The sequence below is a fragment of the Aotus nancymaae genome, unplaced genomic scaffold (genome assembly GCF_030222135.1).
Source record: "Aotus nancymaae isolate 86718 unplaced genomic scaffold, 86718_ANA_hifiasm-v0.15.2.pri h1tg000011l, whole genome shotgun sequence".
In the NCBI taxonomy this organism is placed as follows: domain Eukaryota; kingdom Metazoa; phylum Chordata; class Mammalia; order Primates; family Aotidae; genus Aotus; species Aotus nancymaae.
Window position 1 is genome coordinate 13,043,692 of NW_026988422.1, and position 18,397 is coordinate 13,062,088.

At 40.0% G+C, this 18,397-nt stretch overlaps 1 protein-coding gene across 13 annotated transcripts in view; it reads left to right on the plus strand.

Moving 5' to 3' along the window:
- The first annotated feature begins 714 nt into the window (after nucleotides 1-714).
- The window catches only part of PHLDB2 (pleckstrin homology like domain family B member 2), a 225,587-nt gene continuing 207,904 nt past the window's right edge, over nucleotides 715-18,397 (plus strand). For 12 of the 13 annotated variants that reach the window (XM_012460945.2, XM_064374594.1, XM_064374596.1 and 9 more), the window contains exon 1: nucleotides 736-924. The gene's annotated coding sequence lies outside the window, so the exon portion shown is untranslated. Of the gene's footprint in view, nucleotides 925-18,397 lie in introns of all 13 variants that reach the window. The other variant, XM_012460947.3, reaches the window with a different exon arrangement.

The following is an 18,397-nucleotide window of genomic DNA, read 5'->3' on the forward strand; positions in this document are numbered from 1 at the left end:
GGATTCTCTCAGTGTGAGAGTTAGCTGTTTCTCTCTCCTGTTTTTTTCTCTCTGTGTCTCTAAAAAATCACTTTCTACAAACACTTTTGAGTCCAGCATTTACTGCACACTGTGCCGTGGTCCCCTCTCTCATTCTTGAGAGGGCAGGAGACCAAGAACCTGGAGAAACATCCTCTCAGGGGAGCTAAGGGCACCCTGAGCCTCTGAACCCCAATATTACAAGCCTTTGTTCCCTCATCCATAAAATAGGAATAAAATCTTAACATTACCATGAGGATTTGTGGTAATATTCATGAAATGCATAACATATAACACTCTTTCAATGAATGGTAGCCATATTTATTCAAAAACCTGCCAGATGATTCTCACCATACAAGAATTTAGTACAAGAAAGTTCATTATTAAATGGGAGATTTGATAAAGTGACCTCCAGATTTCCCTCTGAGGTTGCTATAATCTAAAGGAAAAAAAAATTTTGTTTTCTCTATAAACTATTCTCAGAGCCTCTTGTCCACTTCCCAGATGCAGTTACAAGGGATTTTATTTTCTTTTATTTGTGGCCATCTGATTTTGCCACGCAGCTCTGGATGGATTTAAACAGGACTTGGAGGCTGTCCTGGTGTGTAGTGATTGGCTAGACCAGACGGCCGAGGCCAGGGCAGACTCCCTCCTTCACATCTGTCAACATACCTGGCTGCAAGCAAGTTGCTGCCTGTGACCACTGTCTGCAGAGGCCAGGGAGAGCAGGAAAGGAAGGGGAAAGGAACACCTCACCTTCAGGCCTGCGGAAAAGGAGAAGCCTGTGTTAATGCATCTTCTCAACATCCCACCCTCTTCAGCAAGGGCTGGAACAGTCACGGGACATCCCTGCTGAGTCAGAAAAGAGGCTGAGGGAAGAGTCGGGATTGAAAAGCGGCAGACAAGGTAGGTGATCTTTGGGGTCATGGCCCTTCTCTCATGATCACAAAGCGAGCACTGTACACAGCCTTGTCACCAGAGTGCCTCTGAGGATGGTCTGCTGAAGGAGATGTGTAGACCTGGGTGTGTGTCTCAATTCAGTCATTTGTCCATCAGCCTGTTCTGGAAAGCAGGCTGTATTTTCCTTCTGTCTTCTATCTCTTCTGAAAATTGTTGTTGCTCCTGTACATATTTCAGAAACTTGGAAGGTTTTTTAAAAAATCTTTCTTTATAACAAACTATACGTGTGATTTATTAAAATTATTTCATTAGTGGTAGTTCCATAAGCATGGTTCTGTTCCAGAATTTTGCTTGCATATTTTTTTTCCATTTTCAAGACATACCAGGGAGGACACTGTATGTATATATGGTATAGAATAATATAGTCTGAGAAATACACCGTTCATTCACAGAGCTGTCAACTTCATATCATGGGCTCTCCCAGGAAGTCACCTATATTTTTCTGCTTTGGAACCTAGAGAGTTAAAAGTACTGAAATTACTGGAGCAGAATCAAGCCTATTTACCTAAGCTTATCACATCGGCAGCTAGGTCAATCATTTACCGAGGCGAGGCTGTTTCTTAGCCTGAATGGAGGACCACCAAAGCCTTTGCTGGCCTGAGGCCCTCTGTAGAAAAGACATGGGCAACGTAGATAGCTCTGAAGCTATCGTCCAGATTCTTTTCTGACCAGAGTAAGTTTTTCTCCTTCTCAGAATAGTAAATATCCCAAAGTTCCCCCAAACATGAGTAAAACTGAAATGCAAACCTGATACCGATGCCACTTTAGGAACAGAGCTAGTGGCTTTGCGGGGAACTTCCCTCATCACTGGAGGTCTACATGGGGAAGAAGGAGATGATAACTATGAAAAAGTTATTAAGTGATTCTTGAGGAAGAATAATATTATAAAGTAATCACCAAAGAAAACATGAAAATTTTCCCCTTCAAGTCTATACATTCTAGAAATATGTTATTTTTACTGAATGTGATTCACTCTTCTTTAGGCCTGAACATAACTCCTCTAATTGCAGAAATGTTGTCACATTGTCACCACATACAACTTCCAGGCCTGTGCAGTGGTTCCTGGCTCCTGTGGTCATTAGTTAGAAGCCTGGTGATGCAGAGGCCCTATTTTCCTGAACTCCCTTTAGGGAAGGACTTGGGTCATGTAGGACAAGGTAATGTTTGACATTGCTTTTGTCAATCATTTGTGGAACTGGAGTGACTCCCCTCAGGTAAGGTTTGTGGCTGAATATTTAGTGTCTGAGGCAGTTAACTAGATGCAAGAATTGAGGCCATTGTAGACACAAACCCGTGTGTGAGTGTGGGTAAGTCTGTGGCTACCTCCCAAGAATGTTGTGGAGAATCATGGAAAACTGATACATTTCTGTGAAGACACTAAGCCCTGCAAAATGTTAAATGTAAATTTGAGTGGTGTCCAGAGTGTGTCTGTAGATAATGCAAGTGATGGAGGTGGTTTTGAAGAGGAAAAATGATCTTGGGGTGATCAAATGCATTGGCTAGGTCAGGCATGGTGACTCATGCCTATAATCCCAGCACTTTGGAAGGCCGAAGCAGAGGATTGCTTGAAGCCAGGAGTTCAAGACCGGCCTGAGCAACAAAGTGAGACTCTGTCCCTTCAAAAAATTTTTTTTTAATTTTTAAATGCATTAGCCATATTTCCCCACATTACTGAAGGCTGCCTTAGGGGCAGACACACAGGTCTGACCTGTCCGTTTTTTTGTAGCTTCTGGCTCAGGGCCTAAAACACGCTGGAAGTCCCTAAGGGTATATCCAGCTTTTTCTTTCCATGTCCTGAATATTGTATAGTAAGTAGAGGGAGACTATTCTTCAGATTGACTAGATTAAAATAGGCATTGTCATTGTTTTTAAATGTTAGCTAGTTAGAATATAGAAGTCAATTAATTTGCCCAAAATCATGCAAGTAGTCTGAGCCAGGATCCTACTCAGTTCTGCCTTGTTCCCAACCCAATGCTTTTCCCATAAGGTCATGGAGTTGACCATATGGATAAGCATAAATTGGGGAGCGGGGTCACTGAGGTAAGCAAGGCTGACTAATACAGTCAGAGGTTCTCCACCGGCTCTTGACGTGCCATGCCTGAGCCGCTATAACCAAAAGGCCAGTACTGGACTTCTGAAAAGGATGAAACAGGCAGGAGCAAAAGGAAATATTTTCAGTCGTGGCAGTAACTGGAGTCTTCTCTGTCCTGTATATTTTCTAAATAACCCAGCTAATCCTCAGGCTGGGTCTTTGCCCCTTTTTATACTGTAGACTCAAATCCATGAGCCCCAACTAAAGTACAACCTCTGAACTATTTCCAGAGAAGAAATGACCCTATCCCAATCTTTCTCGAGGAACTCGAGGATTTACTTGCTATCTCATCTCAGCTAATATCCACTCATTTAAATCTAAGAGACTTGGGCACGAAGAGGCTTAAAACCAGGGAAACCATCAACAGTCCCACCTATCAAGGATCTCACCATCAGCAACCCAAAGAGACCCCTGTCAGGTTCGAGTCTAAATGGCTTGCTGGTGTCATTTGAGCAGCGAATGAGTAATGTACGAAGCCTTCATCCACCCCCACCCCTAGTTTCACTTCTGTTCATGTATGTCCTAAAGATTCCATTAGCTGTCTGTCATAAATTCTAAAGCAGCCACAATTCCTGAGCATTTACAAGATCAAGATAAAGAAATGCCATCATGAAACACAGATGACTAAACGTCTTTGAACAAAGGGTTTATACTGACTTGCCTCACACGTATCTCAAGTGTGTGATAGCAAAGGCGGCACAAATAGGGATGATTGCACCACCATGTCCACCAGCACCCTTTACTAATCAACTGACCCTGCATGAACTGTACTCACATGCCATCATTTTCATTAACTAAAACACTAAGAGAAAGAAAGTTGAAGCTACAACACAGACTCACCGCGACATTTCAGCTGCATCAAGTACTTATTATGACTAAAACATGAACTGCTGCCTTTTTATCTACACGTTTTTTCATTTAATTTTCATAACAAACCTATGCAACTTGCCCAAGTCACAGAGCTAGTAAGATGAGGTGAAATTTGAGTTGGTATCTGACTCCAAATCCGATGTTCTTCAGCATTCTGCTCTGGGAAACAGACCCAACAGTGTCTACACTGTTCACGTTCTAAGTGTAAAAGGGTAAAAAGTTCTTTCTAAATTATTTGATCAGATCCTCAGAGTATATATTTATTCCCCCTTTCCACTCACACCAGATGTTGTTGATGTTCTTAAGTTTAAGCATAAACCTCAATATGACAGTGGTTTTCCTCTCCTCTAGAAAAGGAACCACAAAACCCACGTACACACATGCACACACACAACAGCAATTGCCCAAGAGTCAGTGCTTTGATTCCTTAAGCTGAGAGGGAAAACTGTTCTTATCTTCTAGTTTATAAACATTGTTTTGTTTGTTTGATTGATTGACTTTAATGTGATGTACAAGACAAATTTGTCATTTATTATACCAAGATTTTTTTAAGTTTACTTCTGCTGTAAAATTTCAGTCTTTGAAATCAGCTAAATTTTTCAAAACTGTCCAGTATGTCAATAGTTTTATTTAATCTTCACCACAGCCCTGTAAGATGAGTACTGTGTTCAGATGAGATCCTTTCAGATAAGAAACCTGAGACTCAATACAGGTGAATAACCTTCTGAATCTCACTCAACTTAAGTCCCTTAGGTCTTGGGACTCCAAATTCTTTTTTCTTTTTTTATATGAAATACTCATGCAGTTCCCTGGATTCCTAAGTCTTACAAGTGGTAGGAATGGGGCCTAAACGCTTTTTATTTAAATTTTCAGAAATTAAAAATGCCAAATGACTACACAGCCTGTTCTCAGGCTGCAGAGACCCACTCAAATATTGATTGCTTTGCTTTGGGCTAGAATTCTATCAGGTCAGTGTGGTAATGCTGTTATTCTAATTAGATTTTCATAGAGTAATGAAAACAAAGACACTAATTGTTACTTAATAAAATCTGCCTTAAAGGCAAAAAACCTTTCAAGCCCACGTGCCCATGAGCAAAATAAGATATCAAAGGGGTTCATGCTAGGAGAAGGATAAGCCACCACTGTCCTCTAATCTGTTGTGTGCCTAGAGAACAGTGTACATGAGTAGGGGCTAGAGAACCCCACGGTGTCTTGAGATGCACAAGCTCTGACTAACCCTGTAGTCAGATGATATCTCATGAGTCAAACAGTTGCCAAATGGTATGGAACCCAAGGAAGTCCTTCTACAAATTGAGAATCCATTATTGTAGTTTCAACCCTACAGAAACCAGCTAGAGTTACAGGAGGAAACCTTATGCCCTAGGAATTCCATTTCAGTCCTAAGATGTTCTGAAAGGTCAGGGAGCCCTGCATCAGCTATGCATCTGGAAGGGATCAAGTGTTTTCTTATCCCTAATGCTTCACTGGGAATCGCCCCTGGCTGGCTGCCTGAGTCTTCATCCCATGTGACAGCCTTATTGTCCACATCCTTGCTCTGGTGTTAATATGTATCCTCATCATACATTTTGGTCTCCATATCTGTGACCTCTGAGGTTCTAAGGATCTTGGTGCAGGAGAACCTGTAGTTTTAGGCAATGAGCAAGCAGAGTGAATGAAACTTCTGCCTCTGACCCACCCAAGACTTGTTCCCCTCCTCTCTACAGTTCCAAGGTCAAATTTCCCATGACAGCAGTAAAGGAACTGAAGGTCACAAAATGCTGGCAGTTCACCATGCCTTGGAGGGGTTCCCAGAAATGAAAATGAAAATGAGATTGTTTTCACATAAGACCTCTGTATTTGGAGGACAGGATTCAAACAGTTTGAATGTGCGATTTCACTGTGCACTGAGGTAACCCCCACAAAGTCTTTTTTTGTTGTTTTTCAAAAGCCAAAATAATATCAAAAATACTTCCTGCAGAGAACTCTAACTAGGCAGAATTCTTTTTTGTCATCACTGGGCTGATGTTTTCAAGGATTCATTTCTCAAGATAAACCTTATATAGTGCATTTGGCTGGAGCTCATGTGTATTTCTGTGGAATGATGGCTTTCATCCATGGGGCCTACTTTGTGGTGACCTCATTAGATTTCACAAGGTAAACAGCTGAAAACGTGTGGTTAATATGTGAGCAGGCTTCAAGAGAAAAGAAAACCCAGGAGAGGTCAGCCAGAAGATGTTGCAGTGAATTGGGAGGTGGCAGGCTTCTCTCTATGACCCAAAGAAAGCCAGTACCCCTATAAATTCCAAGGATATGTACCCTCAATTTCAAACACATGTATCCCACAAAATTTAGCTCTGCTTCCTAGATAGGAATCCTAATCATAGGAAGAGCTAATGGCTAGACTTCCTGAACGTAACTGTTCTCTACCCAAATTTATCTCATTTTGCTTTTCTTTGCAAAATGAAAATTCTCCACTTTCCATAAGAAGAGTACTGTTATAGAATACAGTTGTGTTGATAAATTGTAGTCCAACAAATTAAACATAAAACAGCCCAACAGAGGCATCCTAGGCCTGACATCACTGTTGTCTCTCTCTCTGGCTTTATGCCAATTTTTAGACATCTTGGTGGTGGCTCAGTTTCACATCTTTACTTCTCTGTGTCCTAACGATGAATAACCACAAACATTTATTGATGGGTTATCCACTCAGTTCAGCAACAGTCATCTACGCTTTACCAGGAGTGTGTTAGACACTGTTTTTGACATAGGATTAAATAATCTTGCCACTCATCAGAGATGAGGAGGTTTTAAATTTATCCAGTAGGCCAAACCACAGCTTCTTTAGAGTCCTCTATATTTGTGTCTGTGCATGTGTGTGTGAGTGTGTGTGTCTGCCTGTGTGTGTATATCTGTACTTTTAATCATTATTCAGTACCAAAAAGATAATGGGTTCTCAGTAAATATTTGTTGGTGATACTAAATTGGTAATCAACTAGGAATTTAATCAAGAAATTGATTTATAAAAAGAAAACTGGAATTACTAGGGAAAACTAAAGAAAGAATCAGAAGTGTTAAACATTGTTGTAGAGGGAATAGGGCATGGAGGGTCCACTTGCTCTAGACAGCACATAGGAGACCGGGGTTGTGTTTGATTCTGCACTACACACACCGACGAGGCAGCTCTGGGCAAGTCACTTCAGCTCTCTTGGCCTCAGTTTTCTCATTTTCAGAATGGAGGCAGGAGATTGAGAGTATAACGTCTCTAATGTCTTCTCTAGTTTTGATATTCTGTGTTCTATGAAAAACTAGAAAAGTTTACTTCAAAAAGTTCTTTAAGGAGAACACAGAAATAATTTTAATTTCTCTAGGGAGATCATTCCTATCTCTTTGGTAAATAGGGGGAATGAAAAGACTGCTCAAGAGATCCCAGCTATGCTGCCGTGAAGATGTTATAAATTGGTGAGTCCGGGCATTGATCTTTACCAGAGAAGAAGCCCACTTGGCTAGGAGTACAGGGAACCACATCTGAGTTCTCTCGTCCAGCGCTCAGCTTTGCCATGCCTGTGTGCTGCTAATGCAAGCTCCAGCAAGCAGGCAGTCATGACTATCATTCTCTCTTTATAAATGCGCAGAAGCCCTCAAAGGTGACAGACTTGCCCAAGGTTACAGAAACATGGCAGTGAGTCAGAAGGAACTGTGTGTGTTTGGAGGAGGAGGAGCAGATGACATTATAAACACAAGGCAGAGAGTGAGGGACGGATCCACACCTCTTCTGAAGTTAAGAAAACACAGTGGTCACAGGCTGCGGAAGAGCTTTAACTCTGCTCTGGATCCTGAGGGCACCCCTGTCTGCCCGTCTCTGCCTGAGCCACCCCAGGCACCCTGCCCAGGGTTACTCACCCAGGATGTTGCTAACTGTGTGCCTGTGCTCATGTCCCTTCTTGTGAGCTTCATGAAAGGCTATTTGTAATGAAGAGAGGGCATATCATGGAAGGGAGACTGCATCCCTGAGGCCCTGAACTGAAAAGGCAGGTTTTTTTTAAAGAGGAAGTCTGGTTTCCCTATTAAAATCTGCAGAAATGAATGGTCCTCAAGGTGACTAGCAGAATTGTGACATTCTATTGCAAGAATTAAAAAAAATTTTTTTACTGAGGTTATTTTACTTCTCCTTGCTCTTCTTCTCCACATAAAAAGGAAAGAATAATGCTTGCTCACTATGACACTGTATGAGAGAAGGCAGTCCGGGGGGTACAACTCAAAGGAACCTATTAATTGCACCAAACAGCAAGGAATAGCTAGACATTTCTGTAAGTAAAGTGTTGTATCGTCATGCCTCACGCTGGTTTACTTTATCACCCAAACCCATGCCTAGGGAGCAGTAAGACCCTGAAGAACCACAATCACAAGTGATGGCAAAGAACCTCTGGTCCAATCAGAAAAACGCTGAAAGAAAAAGAAATTGGGTATCAATGGTCTTATGTCTCAGTAGCATTTAGAGGCTACATCACTTTGCTGCATATTATTGTCCTTGTTAAATATGAGAGAGAGAGAGAGAGAGAGAGAGCACGAGCGTGCATTAATCATCATCCCCAAGGGATATCTGGTAATTTTCCAGAGGTATATGAAGGGGGCAGACGATGCCATAAATTCAGTAAGAACAGACTGGTTTCTTGGCAGAGTCTTCAGGTGACTTTGTGTTGTACTCAACAAAAATCTTACTGAGTATACCCACTTCTCTGTTTCTACTCTGTTCCTAGTATCTAACTAACTTCTTCTTAGGCAGTTTCTTGGGAAGAGGGATAGATAACAAGTAACACAATATATAATGCTTAGTTGACTGTCACAACCATATTAACTACGCTCACTTTTTTAGAAGCCACAAAACTAACAATCACCAAAAGTCACCCTTGGCTTGCCCCTCATAGACATTCAATTAAGGTAGGATAGGAAGAGGACAGGTTTATGATTAGTATAGTTTCTCTTAAAGAAGTCAGAGAATTGGAACAGCCCATGATTCAACAACCGTCATCAATGTCAAACTTAACTCAAATACAGGCCTCAATTTGTGCCCATCAAGTTAAAAAGAAAACAAACAAACAAACAGTGGGAACAAGAGAGGGGGGAAAAAAAGCTAAAAACAAAAGCAAAGAAATAACAACAACGATGAAAAAAAAAGAATTAGACAAGGTGCTGGAACATGGGCCATCTCACACAGTCCTAATGCCAACGACCAGGTACCAGCTGGCACCTTTACCAGTTCTCCAGTCAGTGAGCCCCATTGCTTCTTGAATTGAACTGAATTCCTATTGTCAGACTGGATTTTCTAGCACTGCCAGCTTTCTAGCAGGAGAAAACGTTTCAGAGCATGAGGTAAAATAGAACTCTGTTTTCCTACTTTCAAAAAGTCATCTCATGCACCTACCCATAGCCCTCCCTCAGCCCATTGAGAGTCAAGGAAACCAGAGTCCATGGGTCTCCCATCTGTGCCCGAGCACCTGCCCCACAGTGAAAAAGAGAAGGAGCTTATCCAGTAGAGGCTTTCCAGAAGATGCAGGACTGTTTCTGATAATCCCATGCTTCACTGCTCACTAGGCCGAAAGGGAGGGAGGGAGCATTTTGAACAGAGGAGACTTTCATGCCATAAATCTTCAGGCATTTGTGGGCATCAAGTGTCTTGCTGTGATTGAGATGAAACTAAAATAATTTACGTGTGTGTGTGTGTGTGTGTGTGTGTGTGTGTGTGTGTGTGTTACATGGAAAGAATTTTAATATGAGAAGGGCAATAAATCAATTTTGCAACAAGAAAAATCTTTTGTCTGGACTATTTCTGAGTGTTGGTTACACAAAACCTAAATAGTTGCTTAATGTCTGGAATTAATTAGCACAAAAGATTTCTATTGATAGCATATTTTCTCTAAAAGTGCTACAACACATTTTGATCATTTTTAGAAAAGGCACACTACAAGATCCTTCGGCATGTAAAAAATTCTTTTGTGATGTCTAAACAAATCTCAGGGTTGGTTAATTATACTGAACTTCAGATGTCTTCAAGTAACTCTCAGCATGCTGAATTTTATATTCCACTACCAATACATCTTATTTTAGATGATGTTATGAGTAAGATTAACCAATAAAATTCAGGTAAACTCATCACTGGATAGAGCAGCCTGCACATCATTTGGTTAGACTGTATGCTTAGCCTACTCCCCAAATGTATTTATTCTCCTATTCTGCAGACACATACTCTATGCATGTCTGGTCTGACTTAATATTTGGCTGGTCCCCTAAAGGGACTGGTTGAGGGTCACCATATTTTCTCTTTTAACCAGTATCTGATAAAACTCTAACTGAGATGCTACTATTCTTCACAATGCATTTATATCAAAAGCCATTTACTCACACTTCCCCCAGGCCAAAGTCATAACAGCATGTTAGAATCAAATATTTTCCATTTTTCTAACATACATCTAATAAGAAAACATTTACAGAGTGCCTCACACGTTTGACACCTTGCTAAGGGATATAAATTCAGAGATGAGTAGTTTACAGTTCTGCCCAAAGGAAGACTAACATCTCATAGAGAAAATGAACCAATAAAGGAGCCAACACAGGATCATATGCAGTAATAACTGAACACAAAGCAGAAAGGTTTCAGATGGATGCTCCCCAACTATCAGAGGAGTTGGGGTCCAAGTGGCATTTTAAAGGAAAAAAAATTTGGATTCACATTCTTCCTTTCTAAAATCCAGGTTATGAAGAAAAAGTTACTTCCTTGTAGGAATTTGTCTGAATATCCTAAGGAGGTGAAATTACAAGAGTAGAGACAGTTGTGGTAGCCATGGCTATGGAAATTTTGATCCCTGGAGAAAGAGGGTAAGAGGAGAGTCTGGAGAGATCCTTCTAACTAAAAGGTAGGAGAAAGAAGAATTCAAACTTTTGAACTTTGCTCTGAGTCAGTCTCTGGCTAATTCACATCCTTTGGACTGGAGACTTAATTTAGAAACATTCTGTGCCGTCCAGGGCTCACATGCTCTCCCAAACCCTGGAGACTTTTGCCTGGTGGACAAGCTTGTTATAAATCTGATTTCTACTCAGTTATGAATTGAACTTCATTTATCCTGGGAGCAACTTTAAACAGGAATAGTGATCAAAGTGAATATCTGGAGAAGTAGCAGTGAGGTCTTCTGATGTCAGCAACTGGCACCAGGTAGGAAGCTCAAGGTTAAAGAACAAATATGGCTGACCCAGCCCCCATCCCAACAACCTACATTAGCATCCAAATCCAACTCTGACTTTGTTACTATACATTATAAGCAGAATATAAGTCAGAAGGGTAAGCTTAGTAGCTCTCAACCTAGCCTGGCTATAAATCCTTCTTAGGTTACTTTAGGTAAACATTTAGCATGTAAATGAAAACTTTCATCATATTAAACAATTTGCCTGTTTCCTGAGGTAGGGCTAACAGATTGTTGAATTTTCTGATTCTTTTAGAAACTCAGATCATAAATTACACTCTTAATGGACCAATTTTCTTGTTGGTTTCATTTTTTCATCCATCGAAAGAAAAAATAGCTATGAAAGTTAATTAGGATAGATTTGGCTACCTAAATATTTAAAACTTATTTTACAAATGCTTAGACACAGGTAAAAATAGAAACAATGAACTGAGACAGTACATTTGAAACAGAAATAACAGGCAAAATGTTACTGTTCCTAAAGAGTACTTATAAATCCTTACAGAGGCAGTAGCCCAGTAAAAAGTTGGGCAGAAAATGAACTGGCAACTCCCACAAGAAGAAAGGTTTATGATCTACAATGATATGAAGAGATGTTCAGTCACACTAACAATGAAATAAAGGCAAATTGAAACAGTAAGATAGCATTTCATTTTTACGAGATTGGCAATAATGGAGTAATATTAGATGTTAGCATGTGTGGAGCAGGCCTTTCCACACACTGTTGCTTGTGGAAGTGTCAATCGCTACAACTTCTTTTTTAAGGACAGCTTGTCAAAACATATTTTAAAATGTTTTAACACAGATAACTTTTGATTGATCAAATCCACTTCCAGGACTTATTTTTAGAAAATAATAATAGTACAGTGTGTAAAAAGTTTCCCACAGTACTTAAATATTTACGTAAAGTTTGTTTATAACAGCAAATTTTAAAACAGCTTAAGTGTTCATCAGAGAGGGCTCAGATATAAACACAAATATACACCAGTACAATGCAGCCATTTAAAATGATGAGATCCACGTTGCAGTAGCAGCTCAGAGCTACCATTAGTAGTTCAGTGGCCATTAGATCTGTGTTTACATTTTAGCTCTACTCATTACTAGCTGTGTGAACTTGGGCAAGTCATTTGACCTCCGTAAGCCTCACTAATCTCATCTTAAAGAATTGAGGATAACACAACTACCTATGTCTTAACATCGAAGTGAACTAGATGACAGGATGAATGAAAAGCTCTTGACACACAGTAAGGGCAGAATAACTGTGAACTACTCTTAGTGACAGCCTGTGGATTCAATCCTGCTAAATGAGGAAAATTAAGATTAAAACAGCACTGTCAGTTTCTGTGCAAGATGGTAAACTAGCTCCATGGCTTTTGATCCTCCCAAGACCTTATTAAAATAAATTTAAAACCAAAAGAATAAGTTCACAACAGAGAAGAAAGAGAGGGCTATCAATATAATTGCTGGAAGACAGAAAACAAATGGGTCAGAAGAACAAGACACAGAGCCAAAATAATTGCATCTGTAAAGCATTGAAGATACTATTTAAAAATCTAAATAAGAAAGTTCTTTTAGTGACTACAAGTATTAGTCATAAAAATTAATAGACTGGAAAATTATGTTGAGCTTTTTGAAATTTAGAGCAAAATGATATAGGTAGAAATGTGAAAAAAACAGATATTAAATAATAATGGTTAAAATTAAGATCACAAACCTACACCAAAAGCACTAGAATATTTTCCAGACACTGAATTATATTCATTGCCTGTGTTATTTCAGTCAGTCTTACCAGCAACCCTATAAGGTAGCTAATGATACTATTCTCCCTTACTAGTTGGAGAGGTTGAAGCATTAAAAAATTTAAAAGGCCAGGTGTGGTGGCTCACATGTGTAATCCCAGCACTTTGGAAGGCCAAAGTGGGAGGATTACTGGAGGCCGGAAGTTTGAGATCAACTTGAGAAAACTGGCATGACACCATCTCTAGAATTTTTTTTTAATTAGCTGGGCATAATGGTACACACCAGTAGTCCCAGCTACTCAGGAGGATAAGGCTGGAGAGTTGTTTGAGCCCAGGAGTTTGAGGCTGCAGTGAGCTATGTTCATACCACTGCCCTCCAGCCTGGGCAACAGAGCAAGACCTTGTCTCAAAAAAAAAAAAAAGAAAAGAAAAGAAAAGAAAAAAAGAAAAAGAAAAAGAAAAGAACAAAAGAAAAAAAAAGGAAAGAAAGAAATTTGCCCCAGGCCACAAGGCTAGTACTTGGGGTATGCACATGGCCAGTGTAGTCCTGTGCTTAATTGTCTCTGTCACCTGGGCACCTCCAAACCCCTGCTAAGAGCATCTCTATATCATAAAGAAGCAGGAACTACATTTTTCAGAGTGCTTGCCCCACATGGGTTCAGATTACAGCCTCTAGCCAGTATCAGTGACTGGGAAGGTATTAAATAGAAAATAAGAGACCATTATTCTCTAAAGGCAGTTTCAGACAGATGCATGAGCAAAAGTTGGATGTGAGGTTTGAAGCAGCTTAACATTGAGCATCTAGAATCAAGTACTTTGGGGCTGTGGACCGAGCGAGTCAGTGACAATTTAAGAAACCTTTACTCCTCCAACCCTTCCAATGCTTATTCCTTGTGTTAAGACACTTCCTACTGAGAACACAGAAACGCTTTTATTTCCCTGATAAACTCTGATATAGGTTCCAAATGCTGAGACCTAATCCTGGGAGTCCAATATCTAACTGACAGGTGTTTCAGAAATAGAACAGAAAACTGAAGGGAAGAAATTATCAAAAAGTAGAATCTTAGTGCTCAAAAGACAAAAATCTTACATGAATAGGGTTCACGTCCAGCACAATGAATCAAAAAGTGAAATAGGCCACCTGGGTACAGTGGTTCACACCTGTAATCCCAGTACTTTGGGAGGCCAAGTCCAGAGGATTGCTTGAGGCCAAGGGTTTAAGACCAACCTGAGCAACATAGCAAGACCCCGACTCCACAAAACATTTTTAAAAATTAGCTGGGTGTGGTGGTCTACATATGTAGTCCTAGCTACTTGGGAGGCTGAGAAGGGGAGATCACTTGAGTTCTTTCAGGAGTTCAAGTTTACAATGAATTATGATCTTACCACTACACTCTAGCCTGGGTGACAGAGTGAGATCCTGTCTCTAAAAAAATTTTTTTTAATTCTAAAAAAGGAAAACAAATACGTAGGCAACTTTCTGATATTTTAGAATTTTGAAGACTAAAAGGACATATATTTTAGAGAGTAGAAAAAAGTAACCTACAAAAAATGCAAATTAACTGGTTCTCATGTCTCATCATCACCATATTATGCTAGAAGATACTGGAGAAATGCCTCCAAAGTTAGGGAACATTTCCACCTGGAATTCTATACCCAGCCAACCTATAAATCAAGACTTAGAGAAGAATATAGACTTACCTGGTAGTAAAGACCAAAAATTTAAACTTCTGTGCAAAATATTTTAAACAAGGATAAAATTCTAGTTCACTTGATAAACTTTCAGCAGAATGCAAGACAATATATAATCATTTTAATACTATCGATTTATTCACATGAGTATTAGAAATATGTAGCATAGCAAGCTTCTACAGCTATGTATATTATTTAGAAGGAAAGTATTAGATGTATTTAGGTATTAAAAATACATAGTGGAATAGGGAGTAAGTGACTATGGCAACATTGTAAAGACAGCACAAGAATGACTGAAATTTGGGAAACATCTTGCTAAAGTAAATGCCTTAAGGTATTATTTCTTCCAATATGTTTACAAAAATATTTGTAGAAGAAGGGACTTTCATGTAAAAGAAGGGACTTAAAGGGCACTACAGAGCCAAAAGCAGAAACTCACTAACTGCAGCAATACCAGGACAAAGGAGTCCAAAGACTGTGATTTAGTGGCTCACCCATGAAGTTGGCCCAGCTTCCTTGACTTAGACTCATATTCATTATTCTTCCCCCAACTCCCAATCCCCAGTAGCCTCTGTTTCCCAAGAAGCCTCTCCGGCAGGGAAGGGAACATGAGGATACACTGAGCTGTGTGATTGGCTACAAGTTCCACTTCTCATCATAAAGCAGTGTTTCACAATCTGACTCATGCATTAATACCTTCATTTTTACTTCCTCCCATTTTCTCTCTTATTCCCTTATCCTGTTGGGTTGTGTCTTTCTGTATAAGTAATCTCAAATCTTATTTGGAGTGAGAAAGAGTTTAACTGAATAACACTAATGATCCTAACTTCACTCTCCTGTGAGATGTGGTAATGAGCCTGATTCCCTGTGGGCACATGGACGCACTGGAGTTTCTGGTCCTACAGAGCTGGGATTAACCACGCTCTTTTGATATGGTACTCAGGGGTTCTTGGTTCCACTAACAGACTAACTTCAGCTGTAAGCAGAAAACAAAATTTATTGAAAGGAGGTCAAATAGTTTATAAGAGGGCTAAGAAGGCTGGTGAATGAGGCCTGGTGTATGGAAACAAAACACAGGAAGCAAAATGGACCCAAGATGGCATGTGAAGTCTGTTTAAGAGGCTGCCATTGGCATTATCACCACAAACCCTAGCTATGGTTTCACCAGGCACACCTGACTCTATCCTTCATCAGAGGCACCAACCTTAATCTCTAAAGGTTCCCTGGAAATTTGCATTGCTCAGTGAAGACTCAAATCCTATCCAGAAACACCTAGTGGCCCGAGCTTCCAGGGAACTGGGGAAGGAAACATCTAACCCATCAGGCTTGGGCTTCTTTATTGGTATTTCCTGAAATACGAGGGCAGGGCAGGCAAAATTGTCAAAAGTCCATCTCACTTGGTGACCCTGTGAGGCCCTACCAGAGTAGCCAACTCATGTCCCTCTTTATTGTCACCTCTTTTTTCTTCAAGACACTTGTTGCCCAGGCTGGGGTCAATGGTGAGATCTCAGCTCAGTGCAACCTTCGTCTCCTGAGTTCAAGTGATTCTCCTGCTTCAGCCTCCCTAATAGCTGGGATTACGGGTGCACACCACCACACATGGCTAATTTTTGTATTTTTAGTAGAGACAGGGCTTCACCATGTTGGTCAGGCTGGTCACAAACTCCTGACATCAGGTGATCCACCCGCCTCAGCCTCCCAAAGTGCTGGGATTACAGGTGTGAGCCACCGTGTCAGGCCGTCACCTCTTTTTTCTTGTTAAATTCAGCAGTTTCCAAGTCAGGATACTTTCGCTACATTAGTTATATTTGTATAATGTATATTTTTTGCTTATTTCCAAGTCGTACTCTAAACAGGAGTTTCTCATTTACATTTTTAGAGTCTTCTTATGTGTACTTCTGAATAAATATAGATGACGCGGAGAAGTCTTTCCTGTTAAATTCTACTGGGACATAAGTTTCACATTACCTATGAGCCTTTTTCATTGAAAAAACAAAAATCCTTCCAGAACAAGAGAAGGCTAAAAAAATAGGAAGAATAAAAATAAAAAATAAAACAAAAATCCATTTTGAGGATAAGTTCAAAGAGACTGAATGTTCCAATGTAAGTAACCACCAACAATGTAAGATGCTTACTTCATGAATTCTTGAAAGAGTTCTTAAACTATGATAGTGCAAAAATCACTGAATTGCTTAACTCAAGAGCTAAACAAATGTCTCTGGTAAATTGGTACCAAAAAAACAAAAAAATCTGTGAGGAAACAAAGACATCCATTTTAGTAGCATTGAAAGATGATATAAGTATAAGTAAAAAATATCAACTGTTGGCTGATACTCGTTGCACTAAATTAAATTCATAAGCAAGATTTTTATGTTGTGTTGGATCTGACTTTTCACTACCCTGTTACAATAATGTTTCTCATGTTTGTTTTAGTCTCCTTTACATTTACAGTGTCCTGGAGGGTGGTGGTGATAAATTTAATTTGCCAACCTACATTTAATTTTACAAGAATCCAGATCAAACTACTATATAAACAAGAATTGCCTTGCAGGAACTTCTTGGTGATTAGGCTGGAGAAATCACAGCCGAACTAAAAAATAAGCTGCCAGCATTACTTTTTCATTTTCCCCCTTGTAATTTTAATGGCTCAAATGAAAGAGCTTTTTTTCTTTAACAATAGTATCCTTGTTAAAAGTCCTTTAAGGAGCTGTTGTACTACACTGAAACAGTCTAATTAAACCATTAATATAACAAAGATGCCAACAGTTGCTAAATTCATAGAAGGCACTTCCATCTCATGGTAGATGTGGAAGGTAACTTTTTTCTGGTATGTAGCATGAGTCCCAGTTTGGGAACTCCTGTCCATTAGACGTTTCCTTGCAGAGAAATATCATTAATCCATGATACTTACAATAGCATATTATTTTCCTCAACAGAGGTAGTCATTGAAACTGCATATTATCAAGGCAGCTGTCCCATTAAGTTTTTACAAAGGATTAAGGGGTTATATGAGTACCCAACAGCTGCACCAGCTAGGATAAAACAAGGGTTCCCAAATCTTATGCCTATTAGCATATGGAATGAAATGATACATTCTTTATCCATGCAGTAGGATATTCATATTTAAAAAGAAAATTAGAATGCTATCCAAGATGGCTGATCACTAGCAGCTCAGGCTCGTAGTTCCCAGTGAAAGTGCAGAGAACAAGAGGACGCCACACTTTCAGACGAATATTTGTTGCTAACGGACCAGGAGATTCCCAGCAGAGGAGCCCCACGTGTCGCCAGGGCGACTCTTGTGGCCGGCGCGGCGGTTTTGCTGGTGCCTTAGCGCGCCAGTTTTTGGTGCAGAGTCCGGAGATTCCCGGGCAGAAAAGCACCATCCATCTTAACACCGCTGTTTTGGCCGGCGCAGTGGTTTGCTCAGATTTCGGCGCTGGGAATCAACAAGTTGGACGTCTGCTCAGAGACCTAGTTAGAAAGTCGGTAACTACAACGACAACAGACAGATAAATATATAATGAAGGGAAGAAATCAGCGTAAAAAGGCAGAGAATACTCAAAATCAGAATGCCTCTTCCTCTACAGGGGATCGCAATTCCTCATCAGTAACGGAACAAGGCTTAATGGAGAACGACTGTGTTCCAATAACAGAAGCAGGTTTCAAAACGTGGGTGATAAGAAACTTCTGTGAATTAAAAGAACTTGTTCTAACCCAATGCAAAGAGACTAAGAACCTTGAAAAAAGGTTTGATGAAATGTTAACGAGAATGGACAATTTAGAGAGGAATA